This window comes from Tursiops truncatus, chromosome 9 (assembly GCF_011762595.2).
Source record: "Tursiops truncatus isolate mTurTru1 chromosome 9, mTurTru1.mat.Y, whole genome shotgun sequence".
NCBI classification, from domain to species: domain Eukaryota; kingdom Metazoa; phylum Chordata; class Mammalia; order Artiodactyla; family Delphinidae; genus Tursiops; species Tursiops truncatus.
This window is the reverse complement of record NC_047042.1, coordinates 44,590,897-44,611,173: the sequence shown is the minus strand read 5'-3', so window position 1 is coordinate 44,611,173 and position 20,277 is coordinate 44,590,897. Positions and strand designations below refer to the sequence as shown.

The 20,277-nt window shown below is 37.4% G+C and overlaps 1 protein-coding gene across 5 annotated transcripts in view; it reads left to right on the top strand.

The window, feature by feature from the left end:
* The window catches only part of UMAD1 (UBAP1-MVB12-associated (UMA) domain containing 1), a 271,475-nt gene that overhangs the window by 25,952 nt on the left and 225,246 nt on the right, over positions 1 to 20,277 (top strand). The window contains exon 1 of one of the 5 annotated variants that reach the window (XM_073809685.1): positions 1,351 to 1,468. The exons of the other annotated variants lie outside the window; for them this stretch is intronic. The gene's annotated coding sequence lies outside the window, so the exon portion shown is untranslated. Of the gene's footprint in view, positions 1 to 1,350; positions 1,469 to 20,277 lie in introns of those variants that run through there. 5 annotated transcript variants of the gene reach the window in all.

The following is a 20,277-nucleotide window of genomic DNA, read 5'->3' as shown; positions in this document are numbered from 1 at the left end:
GCTTTTCTGTATAGTTTTATCACGCGTGTAGCCGTTCGTAAATGGTGTGGTACCGATTTATCCTCCTGTCAGGAGTGTAGGAGAATTCCAGTTGATCCACATCACCTCATAGACCAGGGTAGGTGGTAGAACATCAGCCATGTAGTCCCCATTCCAAGCAGCAAAGAAGTGGGCAGACAAAAGGGTCTACCTTCATGGGACTCAGCTCCCGGAAGTCCTTTACACCTTGGAGTTCTACTTATTAGGTTAAGAACTTTCCCTTCTATTCCTAGTTTGATAAAAGTTTTAACTGAGTGTTTATGGAGTTTGATCAAATGCATTTTTTTTTGCCTTGAGATGATTGAGAGGAATATATTTTTCAGTGGTGAATAACACATTCCTGGAAGAAACACAGCTTGGTTATGATATCTTTTATTCCGTATTCCTGGATTTGATTTGCTATTGTTTTGTTTAGGATTTTTGCATTCATGTTCATGAGTGAGACTGGCCTGTAGTTTTTCTTGCTTGTATATAATCTTTGTCAGATTTTGGTATTATTAGCATTAGAGTAGTCTCATGAAATCAGTTATGGAGTGCTTTGTCTATTCTCTAGATTTTGTGTAAACTTGGAGATACCTGTTCATTGACTGTTAGGTAGAACTCACCTGTAAAACGTTCTGGGTTTGGTATAGTAACCTGTACCTTCTGCTTTAAGCATACCCCACAAGTTTTTCATAAGTAGGTGTTCATCATCATTAAGTTTTAAATATTTTCTAGTTTACAGCATATTTCTTCTTTGATTCAAGGGTTGTTTTTGTTTCCAAATATATAGGTTTTATTTATTAAAGTTGTTTTGCTGTTAATTTCTAGTGTAATTACATTATCATCAAATGGTATGGTCTGTCTGATACTAACTCTGAAAGTATGAGACTTGCTTTAAGACATCAAGTTTTTGCAAATGTTTCATGTATTCTTCGGAAAAAAATTGTGTTTTCCAGTTATTGGGTCAAACTTGTTAATTGCAGTATTCAGCTGTTTCTATTTTCTTACCTTTTGTCTGATTAATGTCTCAATTATAGAGATAATTACAAATGGTAGCATTGGCAGTTTCTCCTTGAACATCTGATGACTTGTGCTATATTTTTTTGAAGATTTGGTTTTCACTACATACAAGATGAAGATTATGAAATAAAATGGTGCGATGAAGTAGTGACTATCTCAAATCATGCTTTTTGCCTTAAAGTTAATTTTGTTGCTACTACTGTAGACACATCGGCTTTCTTTTTGTTAGAATTTGTTTGCTGTCTCTTTTTCCTTCCAGTACTTCACCTAAGGGAGGCAAGACTCATGAGCTTGGATGTTCATTTACTCATCTCTTTGGTGGCTTATCAGAGAGCTGACCTGGCAGGTCTCAGCTCAAAAGAGGAGCAGACTGATACCAGCCTGTGGGCTCCAGCAGCTCCTTCCCAGCAAGGCGCTTCTTTAAGCAGTAAGCTTCTATTATGACAGAATTGCCCAAATGTGTGGAGGCTGGATTCTTATTATTTGTTTTAATTGAAGTATAATTAATTTACAATATTGTGTTAGTTACAGGTGTACAAAGTGACTGAGTTTTATGTTCCTTTCAGAATCTTTTCCATTGTAGGTTGTTATAAGATACTGAATATCGCTCCTTGTGCTATACAGTAAATCTCTGTGGCTTACCTATTTTACGTGTAGTAGTTCCTATCTGTTAATTCCGTACTTCTAATTTATCCTCCCTGCTTCCCTCTCCCCTTTGATAACCATAAATTTGTTTTCTATGTCTGAGTCTGTTTCTGTTTTGTATATAGATTAATTTTTTTATTTTTTAGATTCCACATATAAGTGATGTCATATAGTATTTGTCTCTCTCTGTCTGACTGACTTAGTATAATATTCTTTAGGTCCATCCATGTTGCTGGAAATAGCAGTATTTCATTCTTTTTTATGGCTGAGTAATCGTCTACTCTGTGTGTGTGTGTGTGTGTGTGTATACATATACTACCTCTTTTTTTAAAAATTTACTTATTTTTTGGCTGTGTTGGGTCTTCGTTGCTGCTCATGGGCTTCTCCTTAGTTGCGGCGAGCAGGGGCTACTCTTCGTTGCAGTGCACTGGCTTCTCATTGCGGTGGCTTCTCTTGTTGAGGAGCACGGGCTCTAGGTGTGCAGGTTTCAGTAGTTGTAGCATGTGGGCTCAGTAATTGTGGCTCGCGAGCTCTAGAGCCCAGACTCAGTAGTTGTGGAGCACGGGCTTAGCTGCTCCGCGGCATGTGGGATCTTCCAGGATCAGGGCTCAAACCCGTGTCCCCTGCATTGGCAGGCGGATTCTTAAAGACTGTGCTACCAGGGAAACCCCATACCACCTCTTTTTAAGCCAGTCATCTGTTGATGGGCATTTGGGTTGTTTCTATGTCTTCGCTATTGTAAATAGTGTTGCTATGAACATTGGGGTGCATGTATCTTTTCTAATTAGAGTTTTCATCTTTTCTGGATATATGCTCAGGAGTGGGATTGCTGGATCATATGGTAGTCTAATTTAGTATTTTAAGGAACCTCTGTACTGTTTTTCATAGTGGCTGCACCAATTTACATTCCCACCAACAGTGTAGGAGGGTTCCCTTTTCTCCACACCCTCCACAGTATTTATTATTTGTAGACTTTTTGATGATGGCCATTCTGACAGGTGTGAGGTGATACCTCATTGTGGTTTTGAATTTCATTTCCCTAATAATTAGCTATTTTGAGCATCTTTTCACGTGCCTGTTTGCCATCTGTATGTCTTCTTTAGAAAAATATCTATTTAGGTCTTCTGCCAATTTATTGATTGGGATGTTTGTTTTTTCAGTGTTGAGTTATATGAGCTGTTTGTATATTTTGGATATTAACCCCTTGTCAGTCACATCATTTGCAAATATCTTCTCCCATTCCATAGGTTATATTTTTGTTTTGTTTATGGTTTCCTTTGCTATGCCAAAGCTTTTAAGTTTGATTAGGTTCCCCTTTGTTTATTTTTGCTTTTATTTCTTTTGCCTTGGGAGACTGATCTACGAAAGTACTGCTACATTTTATATGAGAGAATGTTTTGCCTATGTTCTCTTCTAGGAGTTTTATGGTGCCATGTCTTATATTAAGGTCTTTAAAACATTTTGAGTTTATTTTTGTATGTGGTGTGAGGGAGTGTTCTGATTTCATTGACTTACTTGTAGCTGTTCAGCTTTCCCAACACCACTTGTTGAAGAGAATTTCTTTTCTTCATTGTATATTCTTGCCTCCTTTGTTGAAGATTAATTGCCTGTAGGTGTGTGGGTTTATTTCTGGGCTCTCTATTCTCTTCCATTGATCTTTATGTCTGTTTTTGTGCTAGTACCACACCATTTTGATTACAATAGCTTTGCAGTATAATGTGAAGTCTGGAATGGTTATGTGGAAGCTGGATTCTTTTTTTCTGGGAACACTAGTGTGTGGTGGGTCATGAGTGCTTTGCCACTTCTGTGCTTGTTATGTTATCGCCAGTACACCTTATTTGATATTTATACTGTGTGACCCTTGTGGTATTTGTGTCTGCGTTGGCCTGATAACTTTCAACTTTTCTGGGTCCTTATGTTTTAGGTGTTTCTCTTGTGTAAATGGTGCCTATAGCTAGAGGTTTAGTTTTTCTATCTTTCGTCCATTTACATCGATTGTGGCTCCTGATATTTTTGGATTCATTTTAACAGTCATTTTGTGCTTCCTGTGTGTTCTGCTTTTTTTTGTTGTTGTTTATTTTTTTCTCCTCTCTTGCCTTCTTTTGAATTGACTTTTTATTTTTTTCCCGTAATTCCACTTTATTCCTCTGTATTAGTTTGAATGTTACATATTCTTTAATAAAATATTTTGTGGTCACGCTTTAACAAACACATTAAAGTCTAAAGTTACTTTACTCTGTGTCAAGACAAGAACCTACAACTCCACTGACCTTTTTCCAATTGTATGCTGTTGTCTAGAGTTTTAGTTCTATCTTGATTCCTTTTAACTCCACAAATTAGGCATTATTATTATCTTATACAGTTAATATTTGCTTAGAATTATTCATATATGTATCATTTTCTTCACTTACTATTTATTTATTTATTTATTTTTTACTTACTATTTATTTTTACATCTCAACTTTTTTTCTGTTGTTTCCTCCCCCTTTTTTTTTTTTGAGGTACCTTCTTCGGAAGTTCTTTCAGTGAGAATTGTTGGCAGTACATTCCATCAGTTTGTGTTTTTCTGAATATGGTTATTTCATTCTTGTTTTCAAAAGATAGGTTTATTATCTATCTACATAGAATTCTAAATGGACAATTAATTTCTCTCAAGACTACTCTGATATTATTTTACTCTTATAATATTTGCTTTTCTTTTAAATTGTGATTTTGTTCTTTCATGTCTCTATCTGCTTGATCTTCAGTTTGTTTTTGGTATTCTGCGGTTTTACTGTATAATGTATCCTGATGAGGAGTTCTTTTATTTAGTTTTCTGCTGAATATGTTGTGCTTTGTGAATCCGATGATCTTGTCTTTATCAGCACTTGGACATTTTCAACCATTATCTCTTTGAATATTGCTTCTCTCCTATTCTCTAACTCCTTCTGAAACTCTGATTAGAAGTAGGAAGGACCTCATGTGCTCTTGATCTCTGTTTTAGAATTCAGTGGTTTTGATTCTTTGTGCTGAATTCTGGATAATTTTTTCTAATTTTCCAGTTTACTAATTCTTTATGCAGTTGTGAGTCATTTGCTTTAATTTCAATACTAGTTTTTATTTGTTTCTAGAAGTTCTGTTTAGTTCTTTTTACAAATCTTAGTAGTTTTTACTGATACTCTTTTGTCATAGTCTTAGGTCTCCCTTTATTTCTTCATATATTACAGAATATAAAGTAAGTCTGTTTATGGTCTAGTTTTGATACCCACAGTCTTGATGGGTCTGATTCTGTAGAGTTTTTTGATTCTGTTGACTCTTGCTTACTGTGGCTTATTTCTTTATTTGTACAGTATTTTTTGATTATGAATTCATGTTTCTTGGAACTTTTTTGTTGATTTTTTTGAGGTTTAGTTTGAGGGTATTTTACTCCAGAGAAGATCTTTGTTTCCTTCTTCCAAAGATGTTTAGCCACAGACTTTGTCCTTGTTCCCTGTGGGACATGGATAATTAAAACTCAGGCTTTTAGTCATTAGAAATCAAAAGTGGCCACAGGGAAAATGTTAACTCTAGTATTTGCATATACCTTTGTGGATTTATAGATTCTTTTCTGGCTTCTATAGATTTTCTTTATTCTTTTATTGGGTTAGCCATACATTAAAAATACATATTTATATTTAAGACATTACCACAAGTACTCTTTTAGATAGCCAATGTGGGGATTCAGTTAGTTGTTGAGGATAACAAGGTCTTGGTGAAGGTATAGTAGGGAACTGGGGAGTGGCGAGAATTAAGGATGAAGCTAAGTAGAGACCAGAATTTGGAATGTCTTCCTTATGTGCCATGCCAAGGAGTTGAGCTTAATAGTGATGCTGGAGGAGAGCGCTGGAAAGGGAGTGATCAATTTGACATTTTAGGTTGAGTATTCTGGTTTCATGATGATGAATGTCTAGGAATATCCTGATCAAGGTGCTTTTGGTACAAGTAACATGACCTTTTTAAACAAGCTTTAACTTTTTTTTTTGATTGATTGATTGTGGTAAAATGTACATAAAAATTGCCATCTTAACCATTTTTAATTGGATGGCTCAGTGGCATCAGGTGCATTCACATTATTGTACAACCATTGCTGTCATCCATCTCCCAAACTTTGTCATCATCCCATACTAAAACTCTCTGCCCATTATACAGTCTATGAATTTGACTACTCTAGGTACCTCATATAAGTAGAATCATACAATATTTGTCCTTTTCTGTCTGGCTTATTTCACTTATCATAATGTCTTCAAGGTTCTTCTATGTTGTAGCATGTATCAGAGTTTCATTCCTTTTAATGCTGAATAATAGTCCATTGTATGTAGTAAATACCATATTTTGTTTATCCACTCGTTATTTTGGGTACATTTGGATTGTCTCCACCTTCTAGCCAGTTTACTTTTAGGTCAAAAGGAAACTGATTAGAACTATTTTGGGTTAGCTTGACTAGCCTAAGGTTTATTAGCCTTATAAGGCACTGAAGCCATGAAGAGGAAAGCTTTCAGAATCCAGACTGTCTTCTGTCTCTTTTTTTTTATTATTATTTTATTTATTTATTTATTTTTTAACATCTTTATTGGAGTATAATTGCTTTACAATGGTATGTTAGTTTCAGCTTCACAACAAAATGAATCAGTTATATATATACATATATTCCCATATCTCTTCCCGCTTGCGTCTCCCTCCCTCCCACCCTCCCTATCCCACCCCTCCAGGCGGTCACAAAGCACCGAGCTGATCTCTCTGTCTCTTTTGAGACCACTTTCTCTTCAGCCGAGCAATTGTTGCTTCACTGTTTACATAGATCTGCATGGTTACCCCAAACTTTGTGAACGGCTCTTGGGAGAATCTAATTTGCCAGCTCTAGTCACTTGGCCATACATCTTCCAAACAACTATGGTGTAGAAGGGGACTTGGGGAGGATTGGGTACAAAGATGTTGGGAACATAGCGGGGTCCACTATGTTGGAGAGACACCCAAGGGGCTTGCAGTAATCAAACTGGAGATGTTGGTGAGCTGAACCCAAGTAGGGGCAGTAGGAATAGAGAGAAACCAAAAGTTTCATGAGATATCATGGGGTTGCAGGACTTAGTGGGTGGGGGAGAGTGGATGAAAGGGAGAGGGTGAAATTAAGGTAACACTTACGGTTCTGTCTCTAGCAGCTGTTTGGACCACCATGCTTTTTTCTGAGATAGAGAGTAGAGTAGGACATGTGTGCTGGGAAGATGACTCAGCCTTGGACACTGAAGCACTACAGCACAGGGTGAAGGATATAGACCTAGATTAAATCTTGATACTTAGGTGACTTTTGGAAAAATTATCCTGTCAGAGCTTCAGTTTCTGTATAAACATGGGAGATAATAAAGCTTCATGGGGTTATTTTAAGCATTAAATAAGATTTGCATATGTAAATCCCTGAGCACAGTGCCTGGTTACACTAAGTACTTAAATAATAAATTGTAAGTTATAACTGTTAGTAGCGTGAGCAAATTGTCCTAAAGTATCTGCTGGACATCTTAGTGATGATGAACGATGTTAGTAAAGGTGGAAGAAAACCCCAGGGTGCTTCCCCAGAAGGAAGGAAGTGTGTGGGCTTGTCTGAGAGTGAGAATCCTGAAGCATCTGGGTGATGGTATGTTTTGCCCAGCTCTGCTCAGCAGCCTGGATGGAAGAGACTGTGTCCTCTTACAACCATTTGAGTGTTACCAAGATGTTGTCTATACTGTTCAACAGTTTCTTGTGGAAAATTATCGTCAGGGAGATATTTTTCCTCTTGATCTTTCAGTCTGTATTTTCCATTCCTTATGTTTATTCATTGAAGCAGAGACTGGGGGAGCGGGCTACTTTCGTCTTCCTCACTGAACTTTCTATTGCAGGCAGCTTCTTGTGTCTGTGTCTAGTCCTGGAAGACAGGTGGTTGCACACGTTCCTTGGCTTGTTCAGTTCACAGTGGCTAACAGAAACTCATCATGTGTGGGTCTGCCAGGCCGAGATTGAGTCTTCCGTGGCTCAGACCATTGAGATCTCTGAATGAATTAGAGAATTAGGAGCAGTTTGTAATTCTTCAAACATGAAAGTAGATCTCTTTTCCTGTGTTCTGCTCATGGAGCTTTTTCTGTCTGGGACCCTGTTTTACAAAGTCTTCCTTGGGCAGTTATAAACCATTTCCCTCCTTATTTTTCCCTGTTGCTTGCCAAGGCCAAAACTATCATATTTGAATGGAAGTAGAAGATCTCCCAGGAGAAGGGGAGGGTCAAGGGAGGGAATCCAATTTTGCCAGACTTTAGAAAGAATTCCCATGCAGTGGGATGTCTGGTAGCCTATTTTTTTCTGGTAGATACAGCTGTGCTTTAGAATTAAGTTCAGGCAATGGGGATGGATGAAATACTTTCTCCATCTTCGTGGTTCACTCTCCTGTTGTAATAGTTTGCTTGTCTATTTGCTTATTCATTCATTCATCCTTGGATAGGATTTCAGAAGATGTAGCATGTGGCAGAGAGCACAGTAATGAACTCTTGGTCAGTTGTACTTCTTGGTCAATCCCCACTGATTGTGGAGTTCATGGACATTTGACTCAGACTTTGGCATATGGTTGATAGTTATTGCCAATTTTTTTCTTATGTTTCTTTATGTGCATTTTGATGAAAAATTGGGAGGAGGTGAAACAGTCAGCTTTCTTATTTACTCAGGAGTCTGAAGCAAGTCTTCAGACAGGTAACAATATTTGAGTAGACTGTTAACAACTTGCTAGCCGCTTGCTTGGCCCGTGCTGTTTTTACACAGGACTCGGCACCATGCTTTGTGCCCACTGGCCTTGTGAGAGGTGGTAGAGAGGCAGGCCAAAAGGCAGCAAATAGATTAGATAGTTCCTTGAATTTGGAGAAACTGCCTTGTTTGATGTTGTTCTCTAGGGCCTAGAACTGTGCCTGGCTAGTATTTGGCCTTCAAAACATGTTGGTTGAATGAATTAAAAAGTGAGCAAATGAACAAACGACTGAATTTTAGAAGTTTGTTTTTATTTAGGAAGGAAATACTTTTGATGATGCAGTTAGTTTGTACTGGAAGTCGAATGATGTAGATTTTTAATGGGCAATTGAGGAGTGAGTTTTTTTGGAAGATGTATGTAATGGTTCCTGTTGTGTGTTAGATGTATTTCAGTGAGCAAATAGAGATATTTAAAGACCCACACTGAATAATGCTTTATTTTATTTTTTTAAATTCTCCGTTTCTCTGTGCTATAGAGAGTTGTAAAGAGGGGTGATCTCACAATTGGTCTACTTCGTTCTTCCTTACGACTTTATTAAATAAATCACCTATTTAAGTAAATCACCTAAGGTATTTGTTTCATGTGAAGAGATGCTTTTGTTAGAGTTGTCTGGGGTCTTTTTCAGGGTGTGTTTTCATTTTAGATTTACAACATTGAACACAGTGGTTAGAAACTAGTATTTTATTGGTAGGTATCAGTGTTATTTAAGCCAAAATCAAATTTTTTTGTGTGACAGTTACGTAGAATTATACTTGTAACTTTTCTAAAACATAAAAATATCTAATTGTGTCATTAATTTAGAGGAGTCGGGATAACACTAAAGCCTTTAAATTACATTCTTCGTCAATGAATGAGACCAAAATGGTATAACTTATAAGCGTGGTTTGTTATAAGCTCTCAAAGGCAGCAACTTTATCTTCTAAGCTTATATCTCTTCACACTATTTAACATCCTTCTTTAGAAAAAAAAGAATGGTTTTTGCACGTCCTGCATTAAAAAGAGGGAAGTTTTTGTTTGTTTTAATAAAACCTCTTGAAATTAAGATGGCTTCTGACTAGAATGCATCACATACTAGGTGATTGCACCTATCTACAGAGGAGTAGTTTACAACAAAGAATTATCTGGTCCAAAATGCTAAGAGTGAAGAGGTTGAGAAACTCTGGTCTAATGTAATAGGTGATTTCCTCTCCCCTAAATTAGTAGAATCAGTGGAGACTTTTTTATGCTATCCTATTTTTCATTTTATGAGTAAGAGACAGTAGTGGAAAAAAGCAGTCAGTCTTTATCATTGCCAGGCTACCATTCTTGATTCTGAAAATAATAGGGTAGTTAATTAAAAGGAAAATAAAACCCCCAAATCCAACAACAGCAGCAAAACTACACAAAACTTCCCATGATTCTGATAGAGACTTTGAGGGGTGATAATTTACAGAGAAATGGAGGGGAGAGTAAAATTGTCTGGGGTCTCTTTTACCTTAGTGAGACTGTCAATTTTCAGTGATGAAAAAGGGATCTGAGAAGAAAGAAGGTTCTGTTCTAAAATTTTCTTGGGCCAACTTGTGACTTTTCAAAATAACTTTATCATGTGCTTGAAAAACTATTCTGCTAGAGAAAATTAGTAATTCCAGATCATGTAATGCTTCCATGATAGCAGGATTTTATTATTATGGTGACAACTAAGATTGCAAACGGTTCCTGGTTTTGGGTATCTTGCATGGGAATGAGGAGTAGCTGGCTGTTGAGATTATCAAATGCAACCCGGTGTTGCTGTCCATGGCAAATAAAGCCAAGTGTTAAAAGTCATCAAGTTGAGGCGATAAACTACAACCCCCTCCCCCCATTGCCTTCAGTACTCTTTTAACCTAGGATTTCCTGTATTATATTTAAGGATTTCATGTTTGAATCCTACGTGTCCCATTTCTGAAAAGCTTTTCCTGCCTTTAATTTAGTATAAACTAAAATAAGAAAAGGATTTAAACTGTAAGAATAGGAAAAAAAAAGTAAAAAACTATAAATTCAAGGAAAAAAATCCCAGCTTCACCCCTGTTGAAATCTATACTGTGAAGTTCTTCAGAGCTCCTCTGCACTCTTCTAGAACCCTCCCTTGCCTATGCTTTATAATCATCAATTTGTAGCTTGAGGTCTTCCGACTTTCTAAGTATTTTAGATGTTCTGTTTTGGCTGAAAATAATACATGTTTAATGTCTCAGTTTGCTAAAAGCAACTATATAGTCATATAGGGAAGTGAGTTTTATTAAATCATGTACCTTCAATTTTTAACGCCTGTTATATGTGTTCATGATACCACTTTCCAGTTAGGTGACAAGTGAAAAGGTTAGGAGTGATAACTTAGAAGACAGACTCTCTTAAAAATGAGATTGTCACCATTGCTTTGTATTCATCTGGGTTTGTTGTAAAAGCTGCACTAGTGTTCTGAGGGCATCTCTGAGCTACCCCAGATCAGTGGAAATGAAATGGAAATATGAGTTCAAGGAGAAAATAGAACAATGTCAAATTTCCTGCTGTTAGAAAAGAAGGAACTTGCTTATATATTTTAAAATGGCTGATGGTGGATATTAAAATGCTGTGGTGTTTAGATTACATGAGATAAATTTAAAAGAATGATACAGTTGTTTTATTTCAACATATAAATATAATATGCTAGAAACTACATTCTCTATAATTTTCAGTGTAAAGGTTTAGATGTCAACTTAAAATGTATAAGAGAACACATGATCTTACAAAATTCTTTTAGGGAGTGTGTGAGCACCAAAGTAGGATTAGTGTCTTTGAAACTTTTTTGTCTCCAACCTAAACATGAAACGTGACATTTCATGTCAGGACCTAGTACATGCACCCACAAGCCAAAGTTCATAAACATTACTTACCACATGTGACACTCTCTGATAAACTTTTTGCTTCTCCTTTCTTTTTTCTCTTCCTCTTTTTCCCCCCCTATTTCATTCTATTCAAAGATCTGGTCATGATTCACTAAATTGAGTTTATTTCCAGTAAAGGGTTGAGACCTACAGTTTGGAAAACAGCTGTAGATCCAAGATTCAGTTTGTTTTTATTTTCTTTCCTGAGTGGTTTTGTTCTTTTTTTTTTTGGCGAGGGTGGGTAGGATTCTGAGCAAAAATCAGACAGACGGAAATAAAATTTCTATTAATGCATTAATTCATTGGCCTTCCAACTGTTCTGGGAGCTCATCTGCGACATCAGTTGAAATGTCTTTCCTGGCTCCCCTCTTGCTTATCCTCTTAGATGCCTGTACCTCTCACCCATGACACCAATATCACAAACTTTCAAAGATAAAAAACCCAGATGAATGGAAAAACAGAGGGAGAATATTTGGGTAATCCTAATTGGTACTCTGAAGGTAATGGATACACTTTAAAAGAGGACAAAATCATCTCCTTCATACAAATAAAAATCTGTCAGAGACTTATTAATTCATCAGTTAAGGAAGAAATTAGTAGTATATTACAACTGGTTCAAAAGAAAACTCAAAGTATCACCACACAATACAGTCAAATAAGGGAATGTTGAATTTATTAATTATTGCAAAACTGGTCACTGTCCCTAGGGTAGCGTTATTGCATCCTGTGGATAGGGATTATTTGTATGCCTATCAATTTTCTGCAAGTTATCAACTGTCTCTACAGAGCTGTAACATAACCGAGTCAGATAAACAGAGGTGGAGATAACCAGGACAGACGTGCTAGCCGTAATAGCCACTAAATTCCGAAGTCTTTTACAGTTTTTCCTTATTCTGATTAGATTTAGGCTATTAAACTAGGTCTAAAACTTTGACACCTGAAGGCCAAATCCAGTTTGAAGAGGATTTATTCAGTCTGCAGAGTATTTTAAAAACTTTTTGAATTTGTTGCTATCATCTAAAAACTAGGTTTTTACATAATAGTTGGATTTCTAGTTTGTCTTGAAAAATCAGACTTGGTGACACTGGGCCCACATCCCTTCATGGAACAGTGGTTGGAGCTGCCAAAGTTACTTAAAAAAAAATTTTTTTTAAATCTTTATTTTTGTAGAGTTACCATCTGATCTAGCAATCTCAGTCCTGGGCATATATCCAGAAAAGGTGAAAACTCTAATTAAAAAAGATACATGTACCCCAATGTTCATAGCAGCACAATTTATAATAGCCAAGACATGGAAGCAACCTAAGTGAATGGATAAAGAAGTTGTGGTACAATGGAGTATTACTCAGCCATAAAAAAGAATAAAATAATGCCATTTGCAGCAACATGGATGGACTTGGAGATTATCATACTAAAAGAAGTAAGTCAGAAAGAGAAAGCCAAATATCATATAATATTACTTACTTGTGAAATCTAAAAAAATGATACAAATGAACTTATTTACCAAACAGAAACAGACTCACAGACACAGGAAACAGTCATGGTTACCGAAGGGGGTAGGGGAGGGATAAATTAGGAGTTTGAGATTAACAGATACACACTACTATATGTAAAATAGATGGCAATAAGGACCTACTGTATAGCACAGGGAACTATATTCAATAATGGAAAAGATTCTGAAAATAATATATATATAAACTGAATCACTTTGCTATACCCCTGAAAGTAACACAGCACACAGGAACATACAGTTTTCTTGATTGTAAATCAAGTATACGTCATTAAAAAATTTTTAAATATTTTTTATTGTAAAACAATATATGATATTTGATTTAGAAAAAAGCAAATACTACAAAAGAAACATAAATTAAATATAAACTAGTCATGCTTCCTGGTAAGAACAACTATTAGGTTTGGTGTATATTTCTCCATATTTTTTTCCTAAGAATGTACAAAACTTATTTGCACATAGAAAATAGAAATTACCTTTATAATTAGAAAGCCTGCTAGTTTCATTTTGAAAAAGCAAATAAGTTGGAAAAAGTACTAGAAAGGATGAAATAGTATAAAACACATACTTCAGCTAAAATGTTCTCCAAGAGGCCTGGGTGACAGTGAGAGCAGGAGTTCTGAGTCCAAGGCCCATGGTCCCACACACAGGCATCAAAGGGAGGGACCTTCAGACAGAGACAGCCTTACATCTTCAATTTACATTCCCCAGAGGTTCCTAGATGCGTTGGGACCATCTTGGGTGGTGGCCAGGAGTCAGTGGGAAGATGCCCTAACCGTAGCCTCAGCCTTGTCCTAATTTTTTTAGTGATGGTTATTTTTTTTTTTTACTTTGGCCATAACAGCAAATGCAAATCTGATTCCAGGCTTTCCCAGCTCAAAACCTTTCAAAGCTCTTTCACTGGTTCCTCAGAAACCTTGTTTTGGTAAAGGGCTCCTCCTCGTGGCTCGCTGGGCATCTCCCCCCTCCCTAGAGGTGCCATCTTTAGACCAAGCCTGCACTTTCCTTCACTCCTGTCTCAGACTCGGCTGGTTTCACTCTTAGTTATCTGCCTGGCATTTGAATTTACCCCCCTGGATTATACTGAAGAGGTCAGTTGTTTCTGCAGTTTTGAAATGTGAAACAATATAGTCGAGTTAACATTTTAGTCCTGGTACGACAGCCAAGTATGTTTTTGAAAAATTTGAAGAAATGGGGGTATACACATCCGTTTGGTGATAACTAAAGGGGTGTATTTTCATATTATAATTTGAGATGTTAGAGATCAGGATCTCAGTCCCTGAACTTCTATATTTTCAGTTTGAAATACCACTGATGTTTATAATTTCAGCTACCACTTACATGCTAACAGCTCCCAAATTCCAACTTATTCCTTTCATTGGAGCACTAGGTCCTATTTTTCCAACTGCATTTCACATATTTCCATTTGGACCAGTCATTGTTTCCCTACATGTAAACTTGTCTGAAGTGGAGTTAATTTTTTTCTTCTCTTAAATTTCCTTTTCCGACTTTCCTTTTCTTATTCTTAATATCACTTTCTTTACTCCCTCAGGCTTGAAACTTCAGTCGTCTTTTAGTAATTCCTTTCCATCAGTATTTTGTAGAGTTGGAAGTCACTAGGTCCTGTTTCACATTTCTGTACACCCCTTCTTTTTCATTCAAACTTCTCCCACCATAGTCCAGTCCCTTTTGCTACAACGTTCTGACTTCATGGCTCCACTCTCTCAATCAGTCTCTCCAGCATTTTATTTTATTGAAATATAGTTGGTTTACAGTGTCATGTTAGTTTGAGGTATACAGCATGGTGATTCAATTATACATATATATATATATACATATGTAATGTATATATATTTTTTCTTTTTGATATTTTTTTCTATTATAGGTTATTACAAGATATTGAGTATAGTTCCCTGTGCTATACAGTAGGTCCTTGTTGGTTATCTATTCTATATACAGTAGGGTATATATGTTAATCTCAAACTCCTAATTTATCCATCCCTTCCCTCCTTTCCCCCTTGGAAACCATAAGTTTGTTTCCTATGTCTGTGGGTCTCTTTCTGTTTTGTATATAAGTTCATTTTTATCATTTTTTTTCTGGATTCCACATGTAAGCAATATCATATGATATTTGTCTTTCTCTCTCTGGCTTACTTCACTTAGTATGATAATCACTCGGTCCAACCACGTTGTCTAGCCTATTGTCTTAAATTTAATCTTTCTGAAACACTACTTTCCTCAAGATCCTAGACTAGAAAATAATATTAAATGAATCCTGGTAAGCCACTCTGGATATTCTAACATTTTCTTGACTTAGTAGCCCTTTTAATAATTTGTCTCTTCTTTTGTATTCTTCATTTCTGTTGCTTACCTCCACGCTTCTAGTGAGGTTACGCTCTCTGCTGTCTCCTAAACACTCTCTGTTCATTGTTCCTGGTGATCCTTCTTATAGGAGAGGCCTTCCTTCTCCGTTTATATCTGTGCCCATCAGATGAAGTTAAACTCAAGGCTACCTGTTTGTGAAGTGTAACAGGGCTCTTCTCATTCTCATTGAGCCTTCTGGAGTGTTTTGTACCGTTTAATGCTGTTTTGGGTAATATAATCTTGTCTTTCAAGATTAAAACTATCAAAAGTATGGGACCATTGTCTTTTTTGGTATCTCTCGGAAGAAATTAGGAAACTTGTTACCTAAATTTGTATTCCTTTTGTCTAACCATGCAATTCACAACCCACCACACAGAAGAAGAGGAGGATTAAACATGGTTCAGGATTTTAGTTTTTCAGCAGTATGGAATTTACATATTTATTGGATTTTGACACAATGTGAAGAAAAAATGTGTGTATGTATATTTTTTCTTATATAGTTAAGTAGCTGCTGTTTATCAGTCCCACATATACATTTCAGTCTATTTGACATATTTATATTGTCAAATAGTCTGTTGAAATTGAAAGAAGGTGATCAAATTGAGAAAACCAGGTTACCTTAATCCTTTTGTCATGGGTAATATCACTTAAAAGGTAAGTCTTAGAATAATAGGAAAAAATAAATATATCACTTGTGCTGCCCTCCTTCAGAGCAGTAGGATCTGTGCTGTGTAGCGATCAGGGTCGCTTTCTGTATGCAGTCTGCGTGCCATTAAAAGTGAAGACACTGTCCTTTTATTTTTCAGTTTTGTGTGAATGCATAGAGAAAGAAGTATCTTGCTTTGTATACAAGACTGCATTTGTAACACACACAAAGTCATTTAAGAGACTTGAGACAATTTTACGAATAATTGTGAACTACAACATTTATATAACATCTAGAATATCATGCTAATAATGAATTTTTAAAATAGCTTTATTGGGGTATTATCAACATATGGTGAATTGTACATGTTGAAAGTGTACAATTCGATGAGTTTTGACATGTTTATATACCCTGAAACCATCACTGCAATCAAGATCATGAATATATTTATCACCCTCAAAAGTTTGCTTGTGATCCTTGGTAATTCCTCCCTCCCTGAACCTCCCATTCCCCAGGCAACCACTGATCTGCTTTCTGTCACTATACATTAGTTTGCATTTCCTAGAAGTGTTTTGTGGTCTGGCTTCTTTCACTTAGCTTGATTTTTTTGAGATTCATGCATGTCATAGCATATCTTAGGCCTTCATGCCTTATTTCTGAATAGTATTATGGATATGCTACAGCTTGTTTATCCTTTTTATCTGTTGTTGGACATTTGGATTTTTTCCAGTTTGGGGCTATTACCAAAAAAGCTGTATAACGTTTGTGTACAAGTGTGGACATATGCTTTCATTTCTCTTAGGTAAATACTTAGAAGGAGGAGGTCTGGGTCATATGGTAGGTGTATGTTTACATTTTTAAGAAACTGCCACAGTACTATATTATTACACCTACCACAGTGTATAAGAGTTCCAGTTGCTCCACATTTTTGTCAACAGTTGGCATGGCAAGCCTTTTAAATTGTTAATATTTTAATAGGTATATAGTGTTATCTCATTGAGATTTTAATTTGCATTTGCCTATTGACTAATGTTGAGCATCCTTTCATGTGGCTCTTTGCCATTCACATATCTTTTTTTTTTGCTTTGGCTGCACTGGGTCTTTGTTGCTGCGTGCGGGCTTTCTCTAGTTGTGGCAAGTGGGGGCTACTCTTCGTTGCGGTGCGTGGGCTTCTCATTGCGGTGGCTTCTCTTGTTGCAGAACACAGGCTCTAGGTGCATGGGCTCAGTAGTTGAAGCACGTGGGCTCTAGAGCATGTGGGCTCAGTAGTTGTGGCTCGCAGGCTCTAGAGCATGGGCTCAGTAGTTGTGGCACACAGGCTTAGTTGCCCCGCAGCATGTGGGATCCTCCTGGACCAGGGATCGAACCCATGTCCCCTGCATTGGCAGGTGGACTCTTAATCACTGGATCACCAGGGAAGACCCACATATCTTCTTTAGGAAAATGTCTGTTAATAGCTTTTGTCCAGTTTTTATTGGTTTGTTTTCTCATGATTGAATTTTAAGAATTCTTTATATGTTCTAGACACATGTCCTGTATCAGATTTGTGATTTGCATGGATTTTCTCCCAATCTGTGTCTTGGGCAGTGAACTCTTCATCCCCCATCCATGTAGGAGCAGTTCCAGGATTCCCATGTTTGGGGATTAGGAGGCATTTTGGGTTGGGTCCCAGCTTAGCCAGGCAAGAGTGTTGTTGCTGGCTGATAATGGATTTTTAAGAATAAATTTTGATATTTCACCCACTTATAAAATGTAAAATTTGCTTATTGTAGACAGTTTTTAACATACTGAAATCGTACCTAAGGAAATGAGGCTGGAACATGCTTGATAACTCCAGGCAGAAGAAGGCCACTGTCAAGGCCATGTAAGTCAGAAGCATGAGTGCTCATGTCTTCCCATATACTCAGCTGGGGGCAGCAGGACTGTTCCAGGCCTCCTCAACTTTTGGGATGGAGCTCCTAAATTCCTCTTTAGGTTTACTCAGGATTGCCTCCAAAATGGGGTAGTTTCAGGTTGCTGTTTGTTCCCGTAAATATAAGTTGAGTGCTACATTTGCAGTGCCTGGTCAGTATCTGGCCTAAGCACTTGATAAATACTCATAAAATATAAATATAAAGTAAGTGAAAGTCTGGAACGTGGATATTGTGGAATTAGCAAATATCTTCAGAACACAGAGCTGAGCAAGGCTTGGCAAAGTAGGGATTTAGAAAGACAGAAATGGAATTAATGAAATGTATTTCACTAATATTAGGAAATATTAAAGTCCAACACAAATGTCTTGTTAAGGGCTCCTTGTCTTTGGTGCTTTGTTGATGTAAAGCATTCAGTTTTGGTACCAAAAAGACTTGGTTTAAAATTCTAGCTCTGCTGTTTACTAGCCATATACATTTGCATCAATACTTAACCGACTTTACTTCAATTCTTTCACTTACACATTGTGAATAGTTATGTGTACCTGGCGGGATGATTGTAAGATTATAGGAGATAGAGTCTATAAGGCATTTAGGTACAGTGCGTGACACATCGTAGGAGCTCAGCAAATGTTAGTGGGGTTTTAGTTACCCCCGTTCTCTTTCCCAGTTCTAGTCTTAGGTGGGGAAAGGAAATCTGGCTGCTGGAGTGGTGACCTAACCATGCAGCTTTCTGGCTGTGGGAGGATCTTAGAATGGTATTGCCAGTCCCGCTGGGATAAATTTTTATACCACCTTGTGTGTGTTTTCAATGGTACAAAAAATATCATGGTATAAAGATAATTTGATTACAGATTTTAGTGTCTCAGGACATAGTCTTTTCATGCATGGAGTGATTACTGTAAAGCTATATGTATGGTTAGACTTACTTAGGTACCTAGTGGAATGAACCATGAATGTCAGCAGCAGTATAGATGGTGCAAGGGAATCCCAAGACTTGTAAAATTGGCACAGCGTTCCCATGGAAACACATCTGAGGTGACTATTGTAGAGGAAGGAGTTAAGGCAATGGTCAGGTTGGCAGAATAACAGGTGCGAGGGTGACTGGTAGTTTCATAACCATTTTAGAGCAGTTACCAATGGATGTTTGTAGCAAACTAGTCTTTGCTGCCATTCTGAGTTCTTTTATACTGTCTCTACTACCTTTTTCCTATTCCTGACCTGTTTCTTCCGTGCGTGGATGTTTCTTGACTCTTGGAACCTAAGTTCTCTCTCCTTCTCGGATATGTTTGGAATTTTATAATGTTCTAAAGTGACAAACTGTAATATTATGCATTGCCACATAAGTCATACTGTTGGTAACCTGCAGCCTATTTAAGACTGTATATTCTTTAAGTTTGATATTTTTTAGGTCATGAAAAACTTAAATGCTTCACTTAATTATTTGAATCATAAGTTCTCTACAAAATACTTGCATTCAAAAGGGATTCTGGCACTACAGCTGAGTTTGGTCTGGCTTTTATAACAACGTATCTAAACGTTGGGGGCTTGCGAATGACATCAGAACCGCTTTTGTGATTTCTGTTTGTTCCATTTCTGTCTTGTGGCCAGACATGAAAAGGTATTGGAAATTTGAGTCCTCCTATTAAAGGCTTTTCTTTTATATGTTAGAAAGGAGCCACTTTTTAAAGGGCCTCTCTCTGTGGCCACAAAGCTCCTTGTTCTAGCACTCTAATGGCATGTGACACAGTGAACCAAGCAAGCAACATGGCCACACCTACCTCCAAGGAGGGTAGAAAACTGCAGTTCTTACATGTCTCCTGATATAAGGTGGAGAGCCAGTGAATGGCCCTAATGATTCCGTGGTTACCATATACTCAGTTCTCTCTCCCTGCGGTAGACAGAGTGACTCACCCCTCCCCAAGGGCAATAACCCAAATGGCCCCATTCAGTCATAGCATCATGCTCTAAGTTCAGTATGTCTTCATCAGGTCCAGATGTGGCACCTCTTGTTGTAGAGACTTCATGAACTAAAAAGACCAGCAGTCTGTCCCTTCTGTCCCCTCTGGTAACTGGGAAAAATAACTGCCCAAACCACTGTCATCCAGAAAGGGGAGGAATGGGAGATACACAGCAGTCACCGAGTGGTAGCAATTTTGGAATCTCACTGAGCAGGCATTTTGGGGGATCCCCGCCTTGGATTGGAGAATGTTCATTAATTATGCCCAGATTCTGCTTCTCAGGAGAGCCCCGCCCCCAGTCCCGTGTTCTCCAGGCACTCCACCCAAAGTGTCTTCCTTTTCCAATAACTTCCTTGGCTACCACTGAAGTAGGCACTGGAGAATAGACCCTCCTTGGGGGCTGAGCAGTTTTCTCTGGCAGCTTCCTGTCTGCAGCATTGTTGTAAACTTCCAACAGTCAAAGTCCTCCTTTAATTCAGACTTGTAGTTGTTTTGGCAGCACAACTCTCCAAAAATTTTGTTGGCCTCTTATCTATTTGATTA